Here is a 27,584-nt window from a genome sequence, read left to right as displayed (position 1 = left end):
TTAAAAGACAACTGTGTAGAGGAGACACTGATAGTATCAGCAACTACTCCCTTACCCCTGCTAGGACGCCAGACCCTGTGCAAATTAGGAGCCACTATCTACTGTACCCCTCAGGGCATGTATATGGAGGTACCCTCGCCCCAGACCCATCAGCTAACGTCCCTACTCCTTACCCCCGAAGCTGAGCCCGAACCGACCTTATACTGCTGGCAACTTGAGGGTAACCCTTATGCGGCAAAGATGGGCCGCTTGTGGCAGGAAATTGATAAACTGCCGTTTTTAACTCCTGTTCGGACTCTGAAAAGCCTGTTACAGGTGGTGCAGTATTACTCTCGCTTACACTGTACTGCGTGGATTACAATGAAAGATGACCCTGAGTATCGCCAAAAGGCCAATGCTCTTGCAGGACAATTAACCTCCGTCAGCCCCGACCGCTACATTTATTTCGGGGAAGCAGGCACAGGCGTCCCGGTGCACCTAACCACAGAGCAGCAGCCCCTGTTCCATATGGACCTTGATTCAAGCCCCACTTGACACTCGCTAATCGCCCCTCTTCCTGGCAAAGCACATAGATCCCATGATTAAACGGTTACAGTCGGCCTCTACCTCTGAATGCATTGGATCTTTTGAGTGGTTTGGACCTGCTGAGGGTAGAATATACCTCCCTGGTATTTCCTGTCAGTTAATCGACCCTCTTGCTGAATTTCAGCGGCAGCAGCCCCCTGAGCAGCCCAGCCTCATTGGCCCTCCAGCCTTGGACATAATCAATAGCAATTTGTAGGCCCTGCACAATACTCATGTAGGCCAAGTGCTCACTGCCCCGGGCCACCTTGTCATACTACGAAAGGATGTTGTGCCGCCCTGCGTTCGACAGTACTGACTGACCCCTGAAGCTGAGGCAGTCATGGACTCCCTGCTCCAACAAGGGGTTCTCAAGCCTACTGTCAGCATCTGGAACACACCAACACTGCCTATACCTAAAGTTGGACAGCCAAATGAATGGCGTTTTGTGCAGCACTTGCGAGCTGTAAATAACATTGTGATTCCCATAGCCCCTGTGGTGCCCGATGTAAATGTGATTCTATCCTCTATCCCGTCTGAAGCTGCGGTCTACACTGTAGTTGACCTGTGTTCTGCATTCTTTTCCATCCCTCTCCACCCTGATAGCCAGTATTTGTTTGCTTTTACATATAAAGGACGACAATATACCTGGACACGGCTTCCCCAAGGGTATACAGAGAGCCCCACTGTGTATGCAGCTGCTGTGAAATGTGATTTGGAAGAATGCTGTCTGAATGGAAACTCTACCCTGATACAATATGCTGATGACCTTTTAGTGGCCTCACCTACCCTGTGGACTGTGTAGAGGACTCAGTGACTTTGCTCCAATTCTTAGCTACAAGAGGCCACAGGGTATCGAGGTCTAAACTACAGTTCTGCCAGTCACAAGTCCAGTACCTGGGATTCACCTTGAAGGCTGGAACTCGGCAAATAGGACCTGAGCGAGTGCAGGCTATCCTACGAAAACCCCCTCCGAAGACTAAAAAGGAAGTCCTTTCTTTTCTAGGCATGGTTGGCTATTGTCGACAATGGATACCCGATTATCGCCTGCATGATGCTGTCCTCTGTGCTGCTACTCTGAAAGAAGCACCTGCACTCGTTCAATGGACTCCAGAACGGGAGTAAGCATTCCGAGCCCTCAAGACAGCTGTAACAACAGCCCCGGCTTTGGTGCTACCTAACTATGCGCGCCCTTTTCAGTTGCACGTCTGTGAGAAGGAAGGAATCTCCACGGGAGTGCTTACAAAGTACCATGGACGAGGAAGGAGGTCAGTTGCTTACTACTCTACGGCTCTCCCTGCTGTAGTACTGGGAATGCCTGCTTGTCTCCGTGCCATAGCAGCCACCACTGTCATGGTCGAAAAGTCTTTACCGTTGGTTCTCGACCACCCTTGTCAGGTGCGAGTACCCCATGCTGTCATGTTACTTTTAAACTCCGCCGCTACACAACATTTTATTGCCTCACGACGTACAGGATACGGAGTAATTTTGCTATCACACCCCAATTACACCTACTGCCGATCACCTGCAATTAATCCTGCCACCTTTGTGCCGGAGCCCTCAACTGATGCAGAGCATGGCTGCCTCACAGTGGTCGAACAGTCCACTTCCCCCAAGGTGGATCTGCGGATAGACCCCCTGCTCGATCCAGATGTTATCTTTTACACTGACAGCTCTTCTCATCGACCAAGAGACTATTTACTCCTCGCCGGTTATGCCATCGTGGACCCGCACTGCACTGTGGAAGCCTATGCATTGCCCCCTGGCACTTCAGCGCAGGCAGCGGAACTTTTTGCCCTCACCCGAGCATGCATCCTGGCCGGTGATCAGGCAGCCAATATTTACACCGATTCCCGCTATGCCTTTGGTGTTGTGCATGATTTCGGACAGATATGGAAAAATCGGGGTTTTATTACATCAGCGGGAAAGTCCATCAAGCATTCCCAACTTGTATTAAACCTCCTCGAAGCAATTCAATTGCCCAAGCACCTGGCAATTATTAAATGTGAAGCACACACTAATTTAACTGATGATGTCTCCAAAGGGAATGCCCACGCTGACCAGGCAGCCAAAGGAGTAGCTGCTGCACAAGTACCTCTCCTGCAAGCTCTCTGCGTCTCCAGCCACCCTCCCATCCCTGTTTTAGAGTCTTCTGAACTACAGATAGCGCAACAAAACTCTACTCAACAGGAAAAGCGGACATGGGAACGGGCACAATGCAGTTCTAAGGAAGGATTTTGGTTTCATCCGGATGGACGGGTGGTCTGTCCCCGAAGTCTGTTTTTGCCCATGTATTGCCTAGTGCATGCACAGGCACACATGGGCAAAGGAGGAATGCAACATACGATTAACCAACAATGGTTTGCGCCAGGCATAACCCCAACCATACAAAAAATCACTCGCTCTTGTTCAATTTGCCAGCAGAATAACAAAAGGCCAGCAGCCAAGTATGATCACCTCCCGATGCTCAAGATACCCTTCGAAAATTTACAGATTGATTTTGTACATATGCCCCCGGCCTTGGGATATAAGTATATGCTAGTGATAGTAGACATGTTCACCTGATGGGTAGAAGCTTATCCCACACGAAAAGATGATGCTCGAACGGTAGTGAAAATATTGTGGAAAGAAATAATACCTAGATATGGAATACCTATGGGAATAAATAGTGACCGAGGGACTCACTTTACCGGAAAGATAGTAAAAGACTTAGCGCAGGTTATGGGATTTCAGTGGGAATTGCATATTCCCTACCAGCCAAAGTCCTCAGGGATGGTAGAAAGGGTAACTGGGGAATTAAAAAACTTTTTTTTTTTTTGCAAAAATATACTTTATTCATAAAATATCTTCAATCACATTCCAAACCATTTCAAAAACACCATTACAAGGGTACAATCCAGGTTAAACTTTTACAAAATGTATCACCAGGTGCATCAGTACAAACAATATTACAATCATTTACAGCCTTTCATTTTGAGCTGTACAGCCCGAGGGGCTCTAAACAGTTCCCAGTCTCTCGGTGCGCTGTGGCAGAAAGGTCTTAGACAACGACCCTTCCCCATTGCGCCTTTGCGGCAGCTGCCCCAAGCTTTAGTGCGTCCCTCAGCACGTAGTCCTGGACTTTGGATTGTGCCAGTCCGCAACAATCGGTCGGGGACAACTCTTTGCGCTGGAAGACCAACAAGTTTCGGACAGACCAAAGCGCGTCTTTCACCGAGTTGATGATCCTCCAGCTGCAGTTGATGTTTGTCTCGGTGTGTGTCCCTGGGAACAGCCCATAGAGCACAGCGTCCTGTGTCACAGAACTGCTCGGGATGAACCTCGACAGCAACCACTGCATCTCTCTCCAGACTTTCTTTGCAAAGGCACAATCTACAAGGAGGTGAACAACGGTCTCTTCCCCACCACAGCCACCTCGAGGGCAACGTGCAGAGGGGGTGAGACTCCTGGCGTGTAGGAAGGATCTGACGGGGAGGGCCTTTCTCACCACCAGACAAGCCACGTCTTGGTGCTTGTTGGAAAGTTCTGGCGATGAGGCATTCTGCCAAATGACTTTGACAGTCTGCTCGGGGAACCATCCCACAGGGTCCACCCTCTCCTTTTCCCTCAGGGCCTCTAGGACGTTACGTGCTGACCACTGCCTGATGGACTTGTGGTCAAAGGGGTTTTTCTGCATAAATTTTTCCACCAGGGACAGGTGGTACGGCACGGTCCAACTACTTGGAGCGTTCCGCGGCAGCGTGGCCAGACCCATCCTTCGCAACACCGGGGACAGGTAGAACCTCAGCACGTGGTGACACTTGGTGTTTGCGTACTGAGGGTCTACGCACCGCTTGATGCAGCCACACACAAAGGTGGCCATCAGTATGAGGGCGATGTTGGGCACGTTTTTTCCCCCTTTATCTAGAGGCTTGTACATCGCGTCCCTGCGGACACGATCCATTTTCGACCTCCAGATAAAGCGGAAGATGGCTCGAGTGATCGCCATCGCGCAGGAGTCTGGAATGGGCTAGACCTGCGCCACGTACAGCAACAGCGAGAGTGCCTCACACCTGATGACCAGGTTCTTACCCGCAATGGAGAGGGAGCGTCGCTCCCACATGCCCAGTTTCCTTTTCACCATAGGCACTCACTCCTTCCAGTTTCTAACGCATGCCCTGGTCCCTCCGAACCATATCCCCAGCACCTTCAGGCAGTCAGCCCTGACAGTGAAGGGGACAAAGGATCGGTCAGCCCAGTTCCCAAAGAACATGGCCTCACTCTTCCCACGATTTACCTTGGCTCCCGAGGCCAGTTCGAACTGGTCGCAGATATGGATCAGTCTGCGCACCGACAGCGGATCCGAGCAGAAGACGGCGACGTCGTCCATGTACAGGGAGGCTTTTACCTGAGTGCCTCCACTGCCTGGGATCGTCACTCCTCTTATGCCCGGATCCTTCCTGATGGACTCGGCAAAGGGTTCTATGCAACACATGAAAAGAACAGGCGAGAGAGGACAGCCCTGCCTGACTCCAGATTTAATCGGAAAGCTATCCGTTTCCCACCCATTGATTGAGACTGCGCTACTGATGTTAGTGTAGAGCAGTTGGATCCAATTTCGAATTCCCTCCCCAAACCCCATTTTGGAGAGCACATCCACCATGTAGGTGTGCGATATTCTGTCAAAGGCCTTCTCCTGATCCAAGCTGATGAGGCAGGTATCCACACCCCTGTCCTGTACATAGGCAATCATATCCCTGAGCAGCACCAGGCTGTCAGAGATCTTCCTGCCTGGCACAGTGCAGGTCAGGTCAGGGTGAATCACCAATTCCAGAGCGGATTTGACCCGATTGGCGATGACCTTGGACAGAATCTTATAGTCCACATTCAACAGTGAAATAGGTCGCCAATTTCTAATTTCCTCCCTTACCCCCTTGTGCTTGTAGATGAGGGTGATGATGCCTTTCCTCATGGATTCTGACATACTACCAGCCAGGAGCATACTCTCGTACACTTCTAGCAGGTCTGGGCCGATCAAGTCCCACAGAGCCGAATACAACTCCGCCGGCAAGCCGTCGCTTCCGGGAGTTTTACTCTTCTCGAAGGACTCAATGGCCTTAGTCAGTTCATCAGGAGTTAGCGGTTTTTCCAGGCTCTCCCGCGTACTGTCGTCTAAGACCTCCGTGATAGAGGACAGGAAGGACTGGGAGGCCGTGCTGTCCGTGGGCTTCACGTCATACAATCCGGCATAAAAGGATTTGCTGATCCTCAAAATGTCGGACAGTGATGACTTTACTGAGCCGTCTTCTTCCTTCAGGCTGCTGATCACAGAGCTCTCTCTGTGTACCTTTTGGAAGAAGAAACGTGAGCACGTCTCATCCTGCTCCACGGAGCAGACCCTGGAACGGAAGATGATCTTGGAGGCCTCCGAGGCAAAGTGCGAGGCTTGCTGGCTCTTCACCTCTTGGAGCTCCTCCTTGACATCGACCCCCATCGACTGCAGCCGGAGCAGATTCTGCATGTTTTTCTGGAGTCGGGACATTTCCCTCTGTTCCTTTCTAGCTTTCTGGGTGCCTTTGAGGATGAAAAATCTCTTGATGTTTCCCTTGATCGCTTCCCACCAGTGTGTCAGGGACTCAAAGAGGGGTTTCACGGTTCTCCAACCTTTGTAATCCCTCTTGAGCTCCTCAATGTTCTCTGGGGTCAGCAGTTGCACATTTAGCTTCCATGCCCCCCTGCCCACCCTCAGGTCCTTCTCCAAGTGGCAGTCCGCCAGTAGGAGGCAGTGGTCAGAGAAGAACACCGGCTTGACATCGGTGGATCTGACTGTGAATGCACGGGACACAAACAGGAAGTCTATCCTGGACCGAATGGACCCGTCTGGCCGCGACCAGGTGTATCTACGCTGCGCTCCGTCTGCAGGGTTGCTGAAGACGTCGTGCAGCTTGGCATCCTTAACTGTTTCCATCAGGGATCTGGACGTAGCGTCCAATCTGCTGTCGGCCCTGCTGGATCGTCCAGCCGCATCGATGATGCAGTTGAAGTCACCGCCCAGAATGACCGGCCTGGAGGTCGCCAGCAGCAGTGGGAGCTGCTGAAAACCTCCAGCCGCTCAGCCCCTTGTGCCGGGCCATACACGTTAATTAACCGGAGTGGAGCGTTCTTGTACATTACGTCTGCTACGAGGAGTCGCCCGCCCACCACCTCCTTAACCTCGGAGACGGTGAAGTTGCCTCCCCGCAGCAGAATACCCAGGCCGGAGGAACGAGAGTCATTTCCGCCCGACCAGATCGATGGCCCGTGGGACCACCATCGTGACCTTTGCCTGTAGGAGCTGAGGTGCGGTATCGCACACTCCTGCAGAAACAACAGGTCAGCTTTGACCTTGGCTAGGTAGTCCAAGGTCGCAACACATCGCGTAGTAGATTTAATGCTACGCACATTTATGGATACAATCTTTAAACCCATTTTAAAGCATTTATTCTCCTACCAAACCCACTGTCTCTGAGACTCCCAGACCTTTAGTCTGCTCCTTCATACCCGTAGTGAGCTCAAATTCCTTCACTTTGGATGGGCTGAGGTAGATCTCCTTGGCAGTGTTCTGCTCCGGTGGCATCTGGAGGTTCACGTAGAGAGCGGGTTTTGAGATGACCTTTGCTGGAGAAGCTTCTCCAAAACTCACCCCCTCTGGGGTGTTGCTGTTCCCGGCTTCCTGGAGCTGGGGTGCGATGATTGCCTCACTGCTCCCAGATTCCAGGGGCTGTGGTGCACTGGCCTCCTCAGGTTGCAGGCAAAGTTGGGGTGCGCTGGTCTCCTTGTTGTCTCCAATTTTCTGGAGCTCGGGTGTCTCGTCCTCCAACGCCCTGGAGCTTTGCCGCCTCTTCTGTCGGTGCCGCCCTGGCACTTCATCATCCGAAGAGCTGCTGCCCTTGTCATCCATGTCGGATGGGAGACGCCTCTTGCCGCTTCTCTGGGAAATGCCTTTGCTTCTTCTTCGCTCCTTCTTACTTTTCTTGTTCTTCACCGTCCGCCACTCCCCCTGCTGCTTTTCCACTGCTTCCTCCTCCTCCATTGATTCGCTGTCCTGAGGACTGGGAGGTACAGGGGGTAGTGCTGCTGATTGGCTCTCTGTTGCCTCAATCTCTTTCTCCACCTTGTCTCTCTCTGTGTCCTCCTTTGTCCCGTTGAGCTCCCTGGGGGCCTTGGTGGTTGGAGTGACACGAAACATTTCTTCTGCTTCCCCCTCGTCGGCTTTGGCTGCCTGTGCGTAAGTACGGCAGCGTTTGGGGCAGGTCCTGTAGAGGTGACCTGCCTCGCCACACAGGTTGCAGCACTTGGCCTGTTTGCAGTCTTTTGTCTGGTGCCCTTCCTGTTTGCAGATCTTGCAGAGGGAGGCGCTGCAGTTGGCCGCCACATGACCAGCCTTGCCGCATGAGCGACAATGCTTGGGTTGCCCAGCGTAGACCAGGTAGCCACGGTTTCCCCCGATAGCGAAACTGGAAGGAGGGTGGAAAATGGCTCCCTTACCATCGGTCTTTAGCGTGACCTTAAACAGGCGTTTGCCTGTCCAGATCCCCAAGTCGTCTCGAATCTCGGTGCCGCTCCCCACCTTATCGAAGTACCTGGTGAGGAAGGTGACCACGTCGGCGACAGGGACGAAGGGGTTGTACACATGTACCATCACCACACGTTCCCGTTGCAACGGCAGAGAAAAGTGCGGCTCCGCCGTCAGGATCTTCATCTCCGGCAGGTCTCTCTTCTCCTCGAACACCCTCACCAACACGATTCCAGTCAAACTTCCACGAGGAAAGGGGAAGCCGTGACTGTGCCTGCTCTGATATAGCCCCAGACCTGTCACTCAAACCCCTCAACTCCGCCCAGTTCACAGCTCAACCTACCAGCTTGCAGCTTCCTGCACCTTGACCCCGCCCGGCCCAGGTTTGGGACAGTCCAAGGTGAGTCCTTCGTGTGACCAGGACAGTGGGGGAGGGGTGACCTCCCGCCCTGTGCTTTGTCCCAAATGGTTCCATCTCCACCTCCCCCAAGGCCCACTAAACACTGCATGCAAACGGCTGATGGACCTTGGGGATCCTCACTGACCTGCACAGGTACATTATGCTGCTCCCCACCCCCGATACACTCTGTAAATAAGTTGTTTTTCTTTATTTCTGCTGCCCCTTCACGTAAACATCTTGTTTCATACAAGTTTTGTTTAAGACTTGTTCAATCTTGTTTAATTGCAGGGCTGTGGGGCAAAGGCAGGGACGTGGCATTAGGTAAATTGTCCCTTCAGGGGGCAAATACAGACACGATTGGCTGAACGGCCTCCTTCTTTGCTGTAACCATTCTATGATTCTCTGACTTGTCCCTATCCCGTTGCTCCATTCAAATTATTCCCAACTTCTGCTATTGTCCCTGGATCCCTGTTTAATCAAGTAATTCCTCCCCTTTCCCCTGCTCACCCTGTGCAGTGTGTGTTAGACATCCTCCGGACACCTCCCCCCACCACCATCCCGGCGCCATCCACCATCAGCAGACTTCTGCTTGTCTGGTTTTAGTTTATATTTACAGAATTGCAGGATTTAGCTTCAAACTCGCCTTAATTGAATTCAGTAAAACTGAAATATTTTGTCCCACACAACAGGATGGATTATTTTGTTTAAAGTCAGAGCGAAAAATGCAGTTACTGTCCTCAATTAAAGAAGCTCTTCATTTTATTCCGCACCAGACCAGCATCTAAAACAGTGAACATTATCCCCCAGACCGGAATACAATACAGTGAACATTATCCCCCCCAGTCCCGAATATAAAACAGTGAACATTATCCCCCAGACCCGAATTTAAAACAGTGAACATTATCATCCCAGGACCCAATATAAACAGTGAACATTCTCCCTCAGACCCAAATATAATGAGACTGGAGTTTCATGAGACCGAGACTTCTGTTATCGATGTGGCAAATTAATTTGGGACAATCTCTATCTTTACAAACTTTCACAGTCTACAATCTCGACATGAATCTGAAAATGCTGGAATTCCTCAGCAGGTCAGGCCTTCATCTGTGGCAAGAGAAACAGAGTTAACGTGACAGCTCTGTGACCTTTCATCTGACCTGAGAATATATAGAAATGTAACAGTTCATAACCAGATCAAAAGGAGACGCTTTATAGACTTCGGGAATCAAAATTTGAGTTCAACAATTTTCTATCATAATCTCTGCCCTCATTTGTTCCTTATTTCTTTGAGTCCTAGTTTTCCTTTCTTATTTCTCTCATTTTCTTCACATTGTATTCAGACTATTGCTATCGTGCCATTCACACCTAATCTAGAAGCAGCTTTTGTGCTTTTATTAGTCCCATTACCACTCCCTTTGACCTTGCATCATGAAACCTTTTGTCAGTTAATCTTTCCCGCCCTGCAGCCTTTCTTAGACCTTTCCTTCTGTTCCTCTTCCATCTCCCCCGTTTCAATGGCTCACAGACCTGAAAAGTTAATTGTGTTTCTCTCTCTACAGATTCTTCCAGACCTGCTGAGTGTTTCCAGTTTTTAATCTTTTCATTTCATGTTTTAAGCATTGCAGTAATTTTCGTTTCTCCATTCCAAGCACTCTACCTGACATTATTAATAATTCAATTCAGTTACTCATAAATTAATTTATCTGTACTTTATGTCTTGAAAACTGATTATTTATTGAGCTATTTATCAGTTATCAGTGTCTTTAAATGTTAGAATTTCACAACTCCTTACATTTTCCCCACACTTCCTGGCACTAATATTAAATCCTTAGTGATCTTAAATGGAAGGGTCAGCCCAGCATTGACAGACCAGTCAGTTTAACCTCTGTGTGGGAAAGCATTTAGAAGCGGCAATTCAGGTCGAAATTAGGTCACTTGTACAACTTGTTCAAGACAATCGTGTTGAACTAAATTTCTTGAGTTTTTGATAAGGTAACAGAGAATGTTGACGAGGGTAACACGGTTGATGTGCACATGAACTGCTAAACGACATTTGATACAGTGCCAAGTAACAGGCTTGTCAGCAGAGTTAAAATCCATGGGGCAGAGGCAGCACTGGCTGTGAGACAGGCAACAACATGCATGGTGAACGGCTGCTTTTTCAAATTGAGGAAAAGTATACAGTGGGATCACAAGGGGTCGGTAGTCAGACTACTGATTTCTTGATTTATATTAATGACCTAGACTTGTGTGTGCAGGGCTGCATTTCAAAATTTGCAAACAACACCAATTTTTCAATTTGTGTTTACAGTGGGGAGGATGGTGATAAACCTCAAGAGGACACAGACAAGATGGTGGAATGGGCAGACAGGTGGCAGATAAAATTTCATTCAGAGAGGGGTGAAGTTATTCATTTCGGTAGGAAGAACAAGGAGAGGCAATATAAAATAAAGGATACAATTGTAAACGGAGCAGCGTAATCTGGGGCTATATGTGCACAAATCATTGAAGATGGCGGGGCAGGCTGAGAAATTAGTGAATAAAACATGTGGAATCCTGGGATTTATGAATACGGGAATAAAGTACAAAATCAACCAAGTTAGAATGAACCTGAATAAAACACTGGTTTGGACCCAACTGCAGTATTCTGTTCAATTCTGAGCTTTACGAAGAATGTGAGAGTGTGGAGGAAAGATTTACGAGAGATCGGAACTTCAATTAGGCGAGGTGAAGTAGTTTGTTATCCTTGGAAGGGGAACCGTTCTCTTGCATCTTTTCTGGATCCTCTGTCTTCACTTCCTTCCGAAATTGTAGCCATTCAGTGGCGGTGGTGTTAAAAACTTTATTTCATGTAATGTGGGCAGGGACAGCATTTGTTGCCCTTGAAGCAAGTGCTTGCCACACCATTTCAGAGGGTTATTAAGAGTAACCACATTTCAGTGTTGATCTGGAGTCACATGTCAGACCAGGTAAGGACGGCAGATTTCCTTCCCAAAAGGACATTAGTGAACCTGGTGGGTTTTTATGACAATCGACAATGGCTGAATTGTCGCCCTTATTGAGACTCGCTTTCAATTCCAGATTTAATAATTGATTTTAAATTCCACCAGCTGCTGTGGTGGGATTTGAACCCCTGTCCCCAGAGCATCAAGCTGGTTTTCTGGATTATTAGTCCAGTGACATTCCCACTGTGGCACCGTCTCCCCCAATATATATTTTTATTTATTTGTAGCCAACAGTTTAGTATTTGTCAGTATTTTGTTCCATGTGGTTTCTATTCTGCGTTTCAGACAGTTTCATGTGCGGCCTTCTTGTGGATGTAACAGTGAGTGAGTCCATGGGCCATTTACATATTCAGGGTGAGAGGTGCTGATCCTCAACCTCTGGCGATACTTCAACCTCACAATCCTAATCTCTGGCTGCCCAGTGTAAAGTGGGGGGGGGGGGCGGCGGGTGGGAGGTGGTGGGTTTGTTAAATCAGAGAATCTTCTCCTGTAACTGTTCATGGGCCTGTTTAACACAGGGATTTCTAGATCCAGGGTGGGTCTGGTCGCATTGGCTGCCGACCTCTCTTCCGTGGTCTTGTCCGTGCCCGGGTGTCCCTGGAGAGGGAACATGCAATATCCACCGGTACGCTTGATACTTCCCACAACCGGTGGGCACCTCAGGGTACAGAGTGTCTCATAGACATTGGAAACAACATTCTGGCTTACTTAGGAAGGTTCCCTTTGCTTTTGCTGGGACTTTGTTGCTGATTTGAACTTCTTTCAGTTTGATTGGACCACATGTTTGGGTGAAGAATGTACCAAAGAAACTCGAATTTTCTGTTTTGAATTTCTATCCTGTATTTACGATGAAGATTTTTGTAAACTCCTTTACAGGGTACAAGAGAGAGATAATTTGCTGATAGGAAACTCAAACCAAATATCACAGCAAGATCTGACAGTGTCACTCGATTCACCAGGAAACATAGAAAATAGGAGCAGGAGCAGGCCATTCGGCCCTTCAAGCCTGCTCCACCACTCATTATGATCATGGCGGATCATCCAACTCAATAGCCTCCTCCCGCCTTCTCCCCATATCCTTTGATTCCTTTCGCTCCAAGAGCTATTTGTAACTCCTTCTTGAAAACATTCAAGGTTTTGGCCTCATCTACTTTCTGTGGTAGCGAATTCCACAGGCTCACCACTCTCTGGGTGAAGAAACTGCTCATCTCAGTCCTAAATGGTCTACCCCATATCCTCAGACTGCGCCCCCTGGTTTTGGAATCCCCCACCATCGGGAACATCCTGCTGCATATAGGTTTCTATGAGATCCCACCTCATTCTTCTGAACTCCAGTGAATATAATCCTAACCAACTCCAACTCTCCTCATGTGTCAGTCCTGCCATCCCAGAAATCAGTCTGGTAAACCTTCGCTGCACTCTCTCTATAGCAAGAACATCCTACCTCAGATAAGGAGACTAAAACTGCACACAATATTCCAAGTGTGGTCTCACCAAGGCCCCATTTAATTGCAGCAAGACATCCCTGCTCCTGTGCTTGAATGCTTTCGCTATGAAGGCCAACATACCATTTGCCTTCTTTACCACCTGCTGCACCTGCATGCTTACCTTCAGCAACTGGTGTACGAGGACACCCACGTCTCGTTGCACATTCCCCTCTCTCAATTTAAAGCCATTCAGATAATAATATTCCTTCCTGTTTTTGCTACCAAAGTGGATAACCTCACATTTATCCACATTATACTCCATCTGCCATGCATTTACCTACTCATTCAGATTGTCCAAATCACACTGAAGCATCTCTGCATCCTCCTCACAGCTTACCCTCCCACCCAGCTTTGTGTATCTGCAAATCTGGAGATATTACATTTAGTTCCCTCATCTAAATCATTGATATATATGGTGAATAACTGGGGTCCCAGTAACTATCCCTGCGCTACCCCACTAGTCACTGCCTGCCTGCCATTTGGAAAAAGACCCAGTTATTCCTACTCTTTGTTTCCTGTCTGCCAACCAGTTTTCTGTACCTTTAAATACACTATCTCCAATCCTATGTGCTCTAATTTTACACGCTAATCTGTTATGTGGGACTTTGTTGAAAGCCTTCTGAAAGTCCAAATAAACCACATCCACTGGCTCCCCCTCATCAACTCTACTCGTTACATCCTCGAAAAATTCCAGTAGATTTGTCAAGCATGATTTCCCTTTCATAAATCCATGCTGACTCTGTCCGATTCTGCCACTTTATTTTTCCAAGTGCTCAGCTATTAAATCTTTTATAATGGACTCTAGAATTTTCCGCACAACTGACGTCAGGCTGACTGGTCTATAATTCCCGTCGTTGGACCTGAATATCATTGATCTTTGACTATGAAGGAGAAATATTTGTCTCTTCTGTCTGTGGGAAAAGATTTCAAACATCAGTGTGACTGGGAAAGCACCGAGACACAGACACGCCCGACTGAGAGTGCTCCAGTGAACTGACTGTGGAAAGAGCTTTAACCTGTTACACTATCGGAAAAAAACATCTCACCATTCACAGCGGGGAGAAACTGTGCAAGTGTTCTGTGTGTGGACAAGGATTCAACTGATCATCCAACATGGAGAGACATGGGGACACTGACACCATGGAGAAACCGTGGAAATGTGGAGACTTTGGGAAGGGATTCAGATCCCCATCTGAGCTGGAAACTCATCAGCGCACTCACACTGGGGAGAGGCCTTTCATCTGCTCCGAGTGTGGGAAGGGATTCAATCTCGTAAACCACCTCACTTCACCTCAACCTTTTCGCTCAGACATGAGACCTTTTAAATGTTGCGTCTCTGAGAAGAGCTTTAAAAGCAAAAGGAATCTGCTGATACACCAGCGAGTTCACACTGGGGAGAGGCTGTTCACCTGCACTGACTGTGGGAAGGGATTCACTCAGATAAGTACCCTCACTTCACATCAACTTGTTCACTCTGACAAGAAACCTTTTAAATGTTCTGACTGTGAAAAGTGCTTTAAAAGCAGAAAGATTCTGCTGACACACCAGCAAGTTCACACTGGGCAGAAACCATTCAACTGCTCCAAACGTGGGAAGAGGTTCACTCAACTAACCCAGCTCACTTCACATCAACGTGTTCACTCTGAAAAGAGACCTTTTAAATGTGCTGACTGTGTGAAAAGCTATAAAAGCAAAATGGGTCTGCTGACACACCAGCGGGTTCACACTGGAGAGAGACCTTTCACTTGCTCCATGTGTGGGAAGGGATTCATTCATCCATCTCTCCGGCTGACACACCAGCGAGTTCACACTGGAGAAAGGCCATTGACCTGGTCCGTGTGTGGGAAGGGATTCATTCATCCATCTCTCCAGCTGAAACACCAGCGAGTTCACACTGGAGAGAGACTGTTCACCTGCTCCGTGTGTGGGAAGGGATTCAGTCATTTATCCACCCTGCAGACACACCAGTGTATTCACAAGTGACTCCCGGGGTTGGATTCTGTTGTTATTGCTGCTGTTAATTACATCCCGGACTGAACCATGCCCTTTCCGACAGTTGGGGTTTGTTTCTGCTGATGTTAATAATCCCTGTCACTGGGCTGGAGTTTAATATCCTGGATAAAGGTTAAATCAATCAGCTTTGTGTCAAACATTGTCGACATATTAGTCGAGGCATTGAATGCAAGAGCAGGGAGGTTATGATGGAGCAGTATAAAGCATTAGTTAGGCCACATTTGATGTACTCTGTGCAGTTCTGTTTGCCGCACTATAGGAAGGATGTGATTGCACTGGAGAGGGTGCAGAGGAGATTCACTCAGGATGTTGCCTGGGCTGGAGAGTTTCAGCTATGAAGAGAGACTAGATAGGCTGGGGTTGTTTTCCTTGGAGCAGAGAAGGCTGAGGGGGTACCTGATAGAGGTGTACAAAATTATGAGGGGCATAGATAGGGCGGATAGGAAGACATTTTTCTCTTTAGTGGAGGGGTCAATACTCAGGGGGGCATAGATTTGAGTTAAGGGGCAGAAGGTTTAGAGGGGATTTGAGGATTTTCTTTTCACCCAGAGGGTGGGGTCTATCTGGAACCTGCCGGTGAAGCCTACATCCCATGAATGAATTTTAAAAGAAAGACAACGCTTTCATCCCAGAAATCAACTGAGTGAACCTTCCCTGAAATGCTTCTAATACAACTCTATCCATCCTCAAGATTACCCATAACTATGTTATCATAGGGTGCGAATGGTATGAGCTGGAACTTGGTCTTTTTTATTTTTCAATCCATTTGCTAACAGAATCTGCCCCTCCCATCCCCAGATTCAGACAATGATTAACTGAGACTCAGTCTCTAATGGCGGCCTTAAAAGTGGATAAATCCCCAGGCCCAGGTGAAATGTGGGACTCAGTGCCTGAGGGAGTGGTAGAGGCAGGAACCCTCACAACAGTTAAGAAGTATTTAGATGAACACTTGAAACACCACAGCTTACAGGGCTACGGGCCAAGTGGTGGAAGATGGATGAGAGTAGATGGGCTTTGATGATGACCACTGCAGGAATTCACCAAGGCTCCTTCGACAGCACCATCCAAACCCATGATCACTACCATCTAGAAGGATCAGGGCAGCAGATAGATGGGAACACAACCACCTGGAAATTCCCCTCCAAGCCACTCATCATCCTGAAAGGGAAATATATTGCCATTCCTTCACTGTCGTTGGTTCAAAATCCTCGATGTCCCTTCCTAACAGCATTGTGGGTGTAGCTACACCACATGGACTGCAGTGGTTCAAGAAGGCAGCTCATCACCACCTTCTCAAGTGGAACAAGCGGTGGGCAATAAATGCTGGCACAGCCAGCAAAGCCCATATCCCATGAATGAAGAAGAAAAAACAGGGCATGAGTGATTATTGTGGCCAGTAGAATGAAACAACGTTTTAAATTATCAATACAGTAAGACCTATTCCAGATAAAAATTGTCTCTCAAACATTCAGGAAAGAATTAAACACCTTGAACATATCAAAGTGAGTCAAATTAATTTGAAGAAGGAAATGGAATCTGGATTTAGAAAATATCCACGAAGAGGATGTAGGTTAACAGAGAGCTGAAGAATCTTTAACGTCTGTGCATAAACTTTTGTTTGAACCAGATGTAATTACAACATGTCAATAATTTAGAATTGTGTGGGATGATCAGCAGATGGGGAGGATGAATCTAAGTCGATAGTTATCACATTTTAGCGGAAAAGTTTTGACATTTATTCTTGGTGGCAGCTCAAGTGTTTGTGTTGCTGATTCTGATCATTCTAGTAGCTTTAGTATGTTATCTTCAGTTTGTCATCAAGAAATTAGGAAAACAAGCTCGTAGTTTAGAAATAGTGAGGTTAGTCAGAAATCAGTTGTGAGAAGTCAGAAAGGATATTCCCTTCTCAAGGTGGAGAGATCTGTGAGAAATAACTGTTTAATTAACCATATAAAATCTTCAGAAATTTAATGAACATTACAGAAATAGCTCTCTCTCTCTCCCTTCCATGTTCAAAATCCGATGATATTTAGGTTATGATAAATCGTGCGTATCCGTCAGATCCTGATGTGATGTTTGGTTTCAGTTTCCCGACTGCAAACCCTCTCCTTCTAATACCCTGTGGAATTGATTTAAAACAGAAAAAAGGGAGTGAGGGAGAACCCACAAATACACAAAAGCATGTTGTGAAATGGAGCTGAATGAATCTCGGAATTTGTGGGGCCAGCACGAGGAAAAAGTAACCATGAAAACTGCTGGATTGTCGTAAAAGCCCAACTGGTTCACTAATGTCCTTCAGGGAAGGGAACCTGCCACCCGGTCTGGGCCTACACAAGACTCTGGCCTAGCAGGAAGCAGAGGGTGAGAGAGGCAGGGGGTGAAGGGATATCTGCAACACAACAAGAACTTGAACAAAGTCTCCAGAAAACTCAACCTCCACTACCTAAAGGACCAGGGTAGCAGGTGTATGTGAACACCATCACCACCAAGGTCCCCTCCTAGTCACACACCATCCTGACTTGTCTGACATCCAGTACTGGATGAACAGAAATTTCCTCCATTTCAATATTGGGAAGACTGAAGCCATTGTCTTCAGTCCCCACTACAAACTCCACTCCCTGACCACCGGCTCCAGCACCCTTCCTGACAACTGCCTGAGGATGAACCGGACATTCACAGGGACATAGGGGCAGGAGTAGGCCATTCAGTCCATCGAGCCTGCTCCAACATTCAATCTGATCAAAGTCCTTTCCCACACTCTCCACATATCCCTGCATGTAATTGCTCAACCTGTCATCCATTCCTTTGTTCCGTCGAGACTTAATTATCCGAACACACGTCCGGCTGGCCTCCCACATTCAGCCTCCCTGTAATCCAAAACTCTGCTTACTCGCACCAAGTCTGGTTCACCCATCACCCCTGTACTCACCAACTTACAAAGGCTCTAGGTTAAGGAGAAACTCAATTTTAAATTTCTCTTCCTCGTTTTCAAATCCCTCCATGGTCTCTCCCTCCCTACCTCTGCAATCTCCTCCAGCCTCACAGCGCTCCGAGATATCTACACTTCTCTAATTCCGACCTGCTCAGCATTCCTGATTTTAACTGCTCCACCTTTCGTGTCTCCCCCAGCAGCTGCCAAGGCCACAAGCTCTGGAATATCCTCGCGACACCTCTCCGCCTCACTTTCCCCCTTTAAGATACTCCTTAAAACCTACCTCTTTAAGTAAACTTTTGTGCATCTGCCCTGATATCTCTTCATGTGGCTCCGTGTCAAATGTTGCTTCCTGACACTCCTGTGAAACACGTTAGTACGTTCCATTCCACAATAGAATTAATGAATTACCATTTCAGGATGGGCAGAATTTGATGGTCAATATAGGTGCCAAAGTGGGAGAGAAATGCACTATAGCGCAGGAAAAACAATTCCTGAAAGATAATGTGGGAAGGTAAAGCTGGTGAGCCAGCAGCACATGGTCAGGGGATGGGCAGCAGTGGAAACCTCATTTAGACACAGTGGACAGAAGGAACAGTAAAATCCTAAACATAGTTAAAATACACTCATAATTAGTGACAGAGAAAGTTAGATAATAGCAGAGAGGTGATCAGGGAGGGCAGAGGTGAAACAGAGCAATGGATGGACATGGATTCAGATCCACAGTAAAGGAATCACACCAGCCCCAGAGCCATGAAACCTCTCATAGATAACAGAGCACAGCACTAAAAGCTCTAACTGTGGATGAATAGTCAAGAATACTCAACTCTGAAACAATTTCAGTTTTTAAATTTAAAATCTCCTGCTGTAAAGATACCAGAAGCATTGGAGTCAGAGAAAAATCTTCCAGTGGAGGAAATACCCGGGGAGCGGGGTGATGCAACCGTGTAATTGTCGATTTGTGATGATGTCACAGACACGAACACAGAACATCTGGGTCTGTGATGACCAGTGATCACCACACATTATGAAGGATTTGAGGGTCCTTGAGAGGGGGCAGATGAGATTTACCAAAGTGGGTAAGGGATGAGGGATTTTAGTTGTAAGGTTAGTTTGGAGAAACTGGGGTTGTTCTCCTTGGAGCAAAGTGGATTGAGGAGAGATTTGATGGAGGTGTACAAGTTTATGATAGGTTGAGATAAGAAAAAGATGTTCACATTAGTTGACCATAAAAGGATTACAGACATAGATTTAAGATTTGAGGCAAGATCTACAGGGGGCCTGTGAGGAAAAAATTTTACCCAATGAGTGATTGAGTGGAACTCAATGCTTTTGCTCAGAGGCCGATAATATTCAGGTCCTGATGAATCGAGTGATTCTGTCGGATCTTGATGTGATGTTGGTTTGAGTTTCCCGTCTGCAAATCCTTCCCATTCAACATCCTGTAAAAAGGAGATTATATAAAAAAAATCCATCCCTGTCAGTCCAGGATAGAAATGCACAGCATTCTCTCCTCCTGCTACCTGGACCAGGATGACCGCGCATGCGTCCTCCTGCACAGCCGTTCCCCCAGGCCGCGCAGAGGGAGATTCAGCCATTTCCGGTCTGTTCGCTGCAAGCGCGGGGCCAGTAGTTTCTTATTAAGGCTCTGCGGCCTGCACCAAGTGTTTATGAAACCTCCCTACCCACTCCGCTGGCTCCATTCCTCCCGACCACCCACTAACTCTGTTTTTCTGCTGCAGTCGCCATTTTCCTACCAGCTCGCTGGCACCGGTCACAGGACAGCACTGCGCATGTTCAGATAGGAGACCGCAATGCGCAGGTGCCAATTACACTCCACAATGCGCATGCGCCTTGGCGTTCTGGATAGGACACTTTCTGCGCCGCTCTGAATGCTGGGTGATAGGTCCGCCATTGGAGACCGATATTCTTGCATATAAAATTATGTTTCATGTTCCGATGATGATCGGACGCTTAGAGAGAAAATTTAAAGTTATTAATTCTATTAATAGAACAGTCAATGTACAAAGGCTTCCACCAAAGTTCTGTCCTGGGTGTAATTACCAGCAGAACAAGCCTCTGCAGTTAGAGGTGAATTCACTGGATTCTCAGCAGTCCGGGTAAAGAAGTGATTTTTCCTTTCATACGCCGAGCATTTAAACTCCGTCTTGTCAGTCAGGACGTGACTGTTTTGAGTTAAATCCTTTGAACTTTTAAAGCTGGATTGTTAACAGGTGGCCAAACTGAGAAAATCCCTTCGCAAAGTTTTCTCCATCAGATGTGACTGCTGCTCTGTCAACTAATGAGGCGATCGAGGGAATCCATTTCCACATTCAGCTGATGAATTATGTTTTCATAGTGTGACTTTACCCAGGATTGTCCAGCTCAGACTTGGATCTCTAATCCTTCTGGCAATGAGTTCTACATTCTGCTTAAAGAAAAGATAAAGGCGATGCTATAACTCTGAAATATAACACAATATTTTGGAACTAAAACAGCTCTGGTGTCATCGGAGGTCTGTGACTTTTCAGAAGAACTGTACTGAATCAGTGCACAGACCTGAAAACATAATTCTGGTTCTTAATCCACAGACATTCCCAGATATGCTGAGTATTTCCATCATTTCCTGCTTTTATCTCTGGTTAAAGTCGTTGCCTCTGAATTGGACATTGGATTTATTGGTGACTAATTTACGTTGATTCTTGTCTATCCGCAAGTGGAAACATCTTCCAAACCCCTTTCCAAAATTAATGGCTTTGCTGAGGTCATTCCTCACCCTTCTCTCCACAGAAAGCCTTTTTAACCTGTTCAATCTCTTTTGAATTAGATAACTTTCCAATTTTAGCATAAATCCAGTAAACCTTTCTTGCATCTTCCCCAGTGCTCCGAGATCCATCTAATTATATAATGAGGGAGCTAATCTGAGACTTCAAACTCATCATTTCCCCCAAATGCCTGTATGCTGGTAGGATCAGTATTGCAGTGGGAGAGAGGACAAAGGTTTCAAGCTGTTATTTCCCAACCTCTCTTTCAGCCATTTCCCACGAGCCGAACTTAAGATGAAATGAACACATCCAATGGAAAGATTTAGAAAGTGGCGTGTTACTTTTATTTGTGACTAACTCACTCTTGCATTCTGTAAATACTGCTCGGGTTTTTGTGAATCAGATATCATCTACCTGCAATTTCCTGAGCCCATGCTTGGTGCATTGGGAGATTTGGACTCTGTTGCAGTATCTGCATCCCAGAGAAGGGCAGTAATCCGCTGATTGAAACTGCAATTGCCACTTTCCCCTGCTGGCTGTTGGAGAGTGATGGGCCAGATAATTACAGCTTTCTACTTTTCCCTATCTTACTGCGGAGCTGAAGAAGACAGAATACTTGTTGGGTTTGTTCGAATACAATAACTTTTTAGGTTTCTAATGGGTTAGATGTAAGTACTTGGGAGATGTAATTGTTTTCTAATCAGAAGCCAATTGGCAGCAGGGGGACAGATTCATAAATCAAAGAAAGTAGCAACACTACCGCTGAATCCTCACTCAGGTAAACGCAGCAACGTGTAAATGGTGAGAAAATATTTAGTGATACAAGTGTTACAGAATCAAATTCATGAATATGTCTAGCCAGCGTTAGTAACCACAGCACTGACAAAGTTCAATCAACACAATCAATAAATACTGAAAACTCAGCTCTTCACAGATGCTGCCTTGCCTGCTGAATTTTAACAGAATCCTCTGGGTTTATTTCACTATCTTTTCACATATGTAAACAGTCTCCAAAGAGACTACCAAAAATTGCTAATAGTGATTTTGTTACAAGTTACCATAGCGGGGTATTGGGAAAAATTTTCAATAAGCAATAATCACACCTCAGTTAAACCTCATTAGCTACAATAATGCCGCTGCACAAAGCTAATAGAGTCACCCTGGACATGTGGTGGTCTAGCAAACGCATACTGTTCACACTTGTGGTGAGCAAAATGAATTGATTTCAGCACATTGCACATTCTCGCCTGGGATTGAGTTTATCAGTTATAACTTATTTTCCAAAATTATATCAGCAGATTGAAACATTATTTATCAGCCAGAAAGTTGAAATGAGAAGGAAAGGTTTATGTGATGGGAATATTCTAATCCTCCCTATGATACTTTGTGAAGTGAAATGATGCCCTGTCTGCAGGGAGCACGTGTCCAAGCTCCCCAGAGGGTAGTTTAAACGGTTGTGTTAATCCGCTCTAATATAACTAATAGTAACACAACTTTGAACGTTATTTATAAATAATAATTTTAGAAAACTCTGGACACAGTAATGGCTCCTTGTGTATTGTACCCAGTTCAGACTCAATGAGGGGGATTACGAGGAGGGAGAAGAGAGTTTTCTGCTTCATGTTGACACATTGTAACCAGTTCAGACTCAATGAGGAGGAGTAGGAGCAGGGAGAAGAGAGTTTTCTGCTTCATGTTGATACATTGTTGGGAACTGGACAGAGCGGTTCTGATGAATCATGCAGCCTCAGCTGCTGAGTGCTTCCAGCCTTGTTTTTTTACTTTTAAATTTCAAGATTCATCTTCTGCAATTATTATTTTTACAGATCTGTATTTCAATTGATCCCAGGCTTGTTTTCAATTTGTGATTAGTAGTTTTTTCAGTTTTGTGTATCCACGCACAGAATGTGAGACAGCATTTATTGCCAATCCCTACTTACCCTTGAGAAGGTCGTAGTGAGCTGCCTTCTTGAACAGCTGCAGTCCTTGTGGTGTAGGAACACACGCAGTGCTGTTAGAGAGGACTTAATTATGATACAATCTTTCAGAGCCAATAATTAAACTTGGCTCAAATATATTAAGTGGAGAAATGAAAGCAAAATGTTCACTTAAAAGATACTGAAACATGATATTTATTCATGTGCTGATATAATACACTTCTATTTAATTGACTTTTTAACCTGTGTGCGCTGCTCCACCTGTGTTTTCCAACACATCTTTTGAAGACTCCAGCCGAGAAAGAAAGCAATCAAATTTAATTCAGCAACCTCGAACTTTATATTCACACCCTTTCAGCATTAGGGGATTTTGTTTTGCTAAGCAGACTTCATACAATCCAAAGGAAGACATTTTATTAAATGGAAGTGACTTCCATCCCATCTTAACTGGATATTCTTAATTATTGCGCACGTGTCCTCTGAAGGCTGCGGCACATTTGTAACATTTAACTGTTAAACTCTGAGTTTAGATCACTGCTCTAAATAGAGAAATCCAACTAAGATGATAGTTGTAACTGTTTGTAAATATCAGGTCAGTAGCTGGAATTGTTTTTTTTTAAGATTTTGTATGAGTAACACATTGTGACATTTTTTGTGTGATGTTTGACGTGTAACTTATGGACACTGGCTCCAATACTTTATACATTTTTGTGAAGTTAAATGCTGGTCTGTTTTATTGGTGCAATAACCACCTAGTGTTCGTTTTCTTATTTTGAATGCAAAGTTGGGGCTGTTTTCAGGATGAGCTATCTTTCTAAAGCCGAGACATCTGTACGAGTAATCCAGAGGCCCAGGCTCATGCTCCGAGGACACAGGTTCAAATCACACCACGGCAGCTGGTGGAATTTAAATTCAATTAATAAATCTGCAATCACAAGGAATGAGACCATCATCAGTTTTCGTAAAAACACATCTGATTACTCATGTCTTTAGGGAAGGAAATTTGCCATCCTCACCTGGTCTGGCCTATATATGACTGATAAATAACAATAAATTAGATAAGTAAAATAAATAAAATAAGAATTTTTAAAAATTCGCTAAGTAACTGATTTCCTGGTGGTAATTTAACCTGAAATCACCATAGGTGATATTAATAATTAACACATTCCCATGACATCTCAGTTTACCAAAGGCTGTCCCAATTAATGTGAATGATAAATGGGTTCTCACAATAGTGGGAGGCCAATTTATTAGTGAAGCTTCATCGACTGTACCCAATATTTCATGCTGCCATTTATCCATTGATGCGTTTTTGACATCCAAAAGTTTCAGAAATATTACCAAACAGAAACAGACTGTCACCTCCAACAAGTCTATGTTGAGATTCCACAAAAGAATTAGTCCTAATCTCACAGACCCACTAATCCGCTAAAAGCTATGTTTTTCTCTCGAGAGGCGCAGCCAGACCTGCAGAGAATTCCAGCATTTTCTGCCTTTTTTTTATTTCAGAAAGCCAGCATCTGCAGCATTTTGATTTTCTTTAACTAATTAGTGCTAAGTATGTGGAAGCCATAAGGTTTGAGATCCATTTTTCAGCTGAAAATGTCTAAGTAAGCTCATGTGCACAAGCTGAAAATGCAAATGGATTCATTCCATTGATCCAATTACTGACACAGGAACACAGTCACATCCAGAGACCATCCAGATATTTCACATGTGCGAAGGGATTTATTCGGTTTGCAAAGCAGTAAACACACCAACTTTAAAATTCAAAGGATTTAATCCACCGTCAGAGCATTCCTGTTGGCAGGGTTAAAATGAACCATGTATGGTGAAAAATAATCCATATGCTGAGACTCCATCGAGTTCGGATCTAACTGCAGGGTATTTGTTCTGCTCCTCATAACATCCATGATGGAATTAGGGTAGAGCCCAGAGCATTTTAGTTGCTGTATCAATTGATTCGAAGACTTTATAGCTTGTCCCGATGGCACCCACTGTATTCTGATTACTGGACTTCAGTTTCATTCTACAACGTTACCCTTCAATGGCGGAGTGGTCACCCAGCATTCACTGCGGTACAGAATGTGCCCTATTCTCATTACAGCAGCTCCCCGCACATGCGCATGACGGTGTGTGCTTGGAGCATGCGCATTGTGGTCTTTTCACGAGCATGCGCAGTGCTGGTCTGGGACTGAAGCTGCTCAGCGCGGGTTAGAGAATGTGGCGTGGAGCAAACTAACAGAGTTAGTGGGTGTGTGAGGAGGAATGGAGCTGGCGGAGTGGGCAGGGAGGCTTCATAAAGACACAGTGCAGGCCGCAGACCCCAAAGAACAAGGTACCGGTCTTGTGTTTACAGAGAACGGGCCGAGAAAGTCTGGATTTCTCACTTCGTCAGGCCCGGGGTAACGGCCGCCATCTTAATAGGGGGCAATGTGCAGCAGGGCGCATGCGCGGTTATCCTGGTCTAGGTGACAGGAGGAGAGAATATTGTTGATTTCTAAGATAAAAGCAAAATACCGCGGATGCTGGAAATCTAGAGCAAAAACAAAAATACCTGGAAAAACTCAGCAGGTCTGACAGCATCTGCGGAGAGGAATACAGTTAACGTTTCGAGTCTGAATGACTCTTCATCAGAACTAAGGAAAAATAGAAAATATAAGCTGGTTTAAGGGGTGGTGGGACGGGTAGAGCTGGATAGAGGGCCAGTAATAGGTGGAGATAGTCAAAAGATGTCATAGGCAAAAGGACAAAGAGGTGTTGACGGTGATATTAGCTGATAAATGTGATAATGGGGACATTAAGGGTAGAAAGCAGGACGAACAAAGTACAGATAGCCCTTGTAGGGGTGGGGTGCGGGAGGGGGGGATCGAAATAGGCTAAAAGGTAGAGATAAAACAAGACCTGCCCCTTTAATTCCCCCCTGCTCACCATCCAAGGGCCCAAATAATCCTTTCAAGTGAAGCAGTGCTTCATTTGCACTTCCCTCAATTTAGTCTACTGCATTCGTTGCTCCCAATGCGGTTTCCTCTACATTGTAGAGACCAAATGCAGACTGGGTGACCGCTTTGCCGATCACCTTCAGTCTGTCCGCAAGCATGACCCATACCTCCCTGTCGCTTGCCATTTCAACACACCACCCTGCTTTCATGCCCACATGTCCGCCCTTGGCTTGCTGCATTGTTCCAGTGAAGCTCAACGCAAACTGGAGGAACAGCACCTCATCTTCCGACTAGGCACTTTACTGCCTTCTGTTCTGAATATTGAGTTCATCAATTTTAAATCATGAACTCTCTCCTCCATCCCCACCCCCTTTCCGATCCCCCTTTTTCCCAATAATTTATATAGATTTTTCTCTTTCCACTTATTTCCATTATTTTTAAATGTATTTCCACCCATTGTTTTACTTCTACCTTTTAGCCTATTTCGATCCCTTCCCCCCCACGCCCACAGATAGCCCTATCTGTACCTTGCTCATCCTGCTTTCTACCCTTAATGTCACCTATTATTACATTTCTTAGATAATATCACCACCGTCAACACCTCTTTTTCCTTTTGTCTATGACATTTTTTGGTTATCTCCACCTATCACTGGCCCTCTATCCAGCTCTACCTGTCTCTCCGCCCCCCCACCCCTTAAACCAGCTTATATTTCACCTCTTTTCTATTTTTCCTTAGTTCTGTTGAAGAGTCATACGGACTCGAAACGTTAACTGTGTTCCTCTCCACAGATGCTGCCAGAGCTGCTGAGTTTTTCCAGGTATTTTTGTTGTTGTTATGGACAGACGCTTGGTTGTTGGATTTTAGGAGGTGAGGACGCGGCGAAGCGGAGGTAATGTTAGCGACGATGGATGGGCGTGAAGGCTTCAGAAACCCCCGGTGTAGGCCACAAGCCGCGAACAAGAAACTCCTGGGCCGTTTCTGTCCAGTGCTGCGAATCTCCGGAGCCGCTGTTTCCCCGGGACCGGTTTAACGGCCGCTATCTTGTTTCAGCGTGGAGCAGGGCGCATGTGCGGCCATATCGGTGACATCATGGAGTGGGCGGGGCTTGGGCTGGATGACAAAGGCGGAAGAGAATGAGAGTGGGGAGCCAGGGCTGAGCACGTGACTGGGGAATGCCTGACTCCCCGAGGACAATGTGCATTGAGAAGGTGAGGCTGAGCTGCCAGTGGTTCAAGAAGGCAGCTCAACACCACCTTCTCAGGGGCAAATAAGGATGGGTAATAAATGCTGACCAAGCCATATCCCACATCCCATCAAATAATTAGAAAAAAAAATTCTGTACCAGGCTTGACTCTTGAATAAGAACATAAGAACTAGAAGCAGGAGTAGGCAATTCAGCCCCTCGGGCCTGCCCCACCATTCATTACCATCATGGCTGATCTTTCGGCCTCAACTCCAATTTCCCAACATCTCCCCATAACCTTTCAAACCGTTACTAATTAAAAATCTATCTATCTCCTCCTTAAATTTATCCACTACACTCTGAGGCAGTGAATTCCACAGATTTTGAGAAAAGCAATTCCTACTTATCTCTGATTTAAATCTACCACCCCTTAGCCTAAAACTATGGCCTCTCATTCCAGAATGCCCCACAAGGGGAAACATCCGCTCCACGTCTACTTTGTCTGTCTCCTTTAGCATCTTATTTTCCTCAATTAGATCTCCTCTCATATTTCTAAACTCTAGCGAGTACAGATATAAACTGCTCAATCTCCCCTCATTAAACAAGCCCCACATCTCTGGAATCAATCTAGTGAACCTCCTCTGAGCCTCCTCCAATGCAACTACATCCTTCCTCAAGTAAGGGAACCAAAACTGTGCACAGTACTCCAGGTGCGGTCTCACCAATGCCTTGTACCGTTGCAGCAACTTCCCTATTTTTATACTCTATTCCTTTAGCAATAAATTACAAAATTCCAATTGCCTTCCTTATTGCCTGCAGTACCT

At 46.2% G+C, this 27,584-nt stretch overlaps 1 non-coding gene and 1 pseudogene across 1 annotated transcript; both read right to left on the bottom strand.

Annotated features, from left to right (window-relative positions):
* LOC144673307 (uncharacterized) overlaps nucleotides 1–27,584 on the bottom strand; it is a 173,580-nt pseudogene that overhangs the window by 70,384 nt on the left and 75,612 nt on the right.
* Nucleotides 21,705–21,845, bottom strand: LOC144673312 (U4 spliceosomal RNA). Its single transcript, XR_013574285.1, has one exon. It is a non-coding gene; the product is annotated as a U4 spliceosomal RNA (small nuclear RNA).

This window comes from Cetorhinus maximus, unplaced genomic scaffold (assembly GCF_964194155.1).
Source record: "Cetorhinus maximus unplaced genomic scaffold, sCetMax3.hap1.1 HAP1_SCAFFOLD_330, whole genome shotgun sequence".
Classification (NCBI taxonomy): Eukaryota; Metazoa; Chordata; class Chondrichthyes; order Lamniformes; family Cetorhinidae; genus Cetorhinus; species Cetorhinus maximus.
This window is presented reverse-complemented; position numbering and strand designations above follow the sequence as displayed.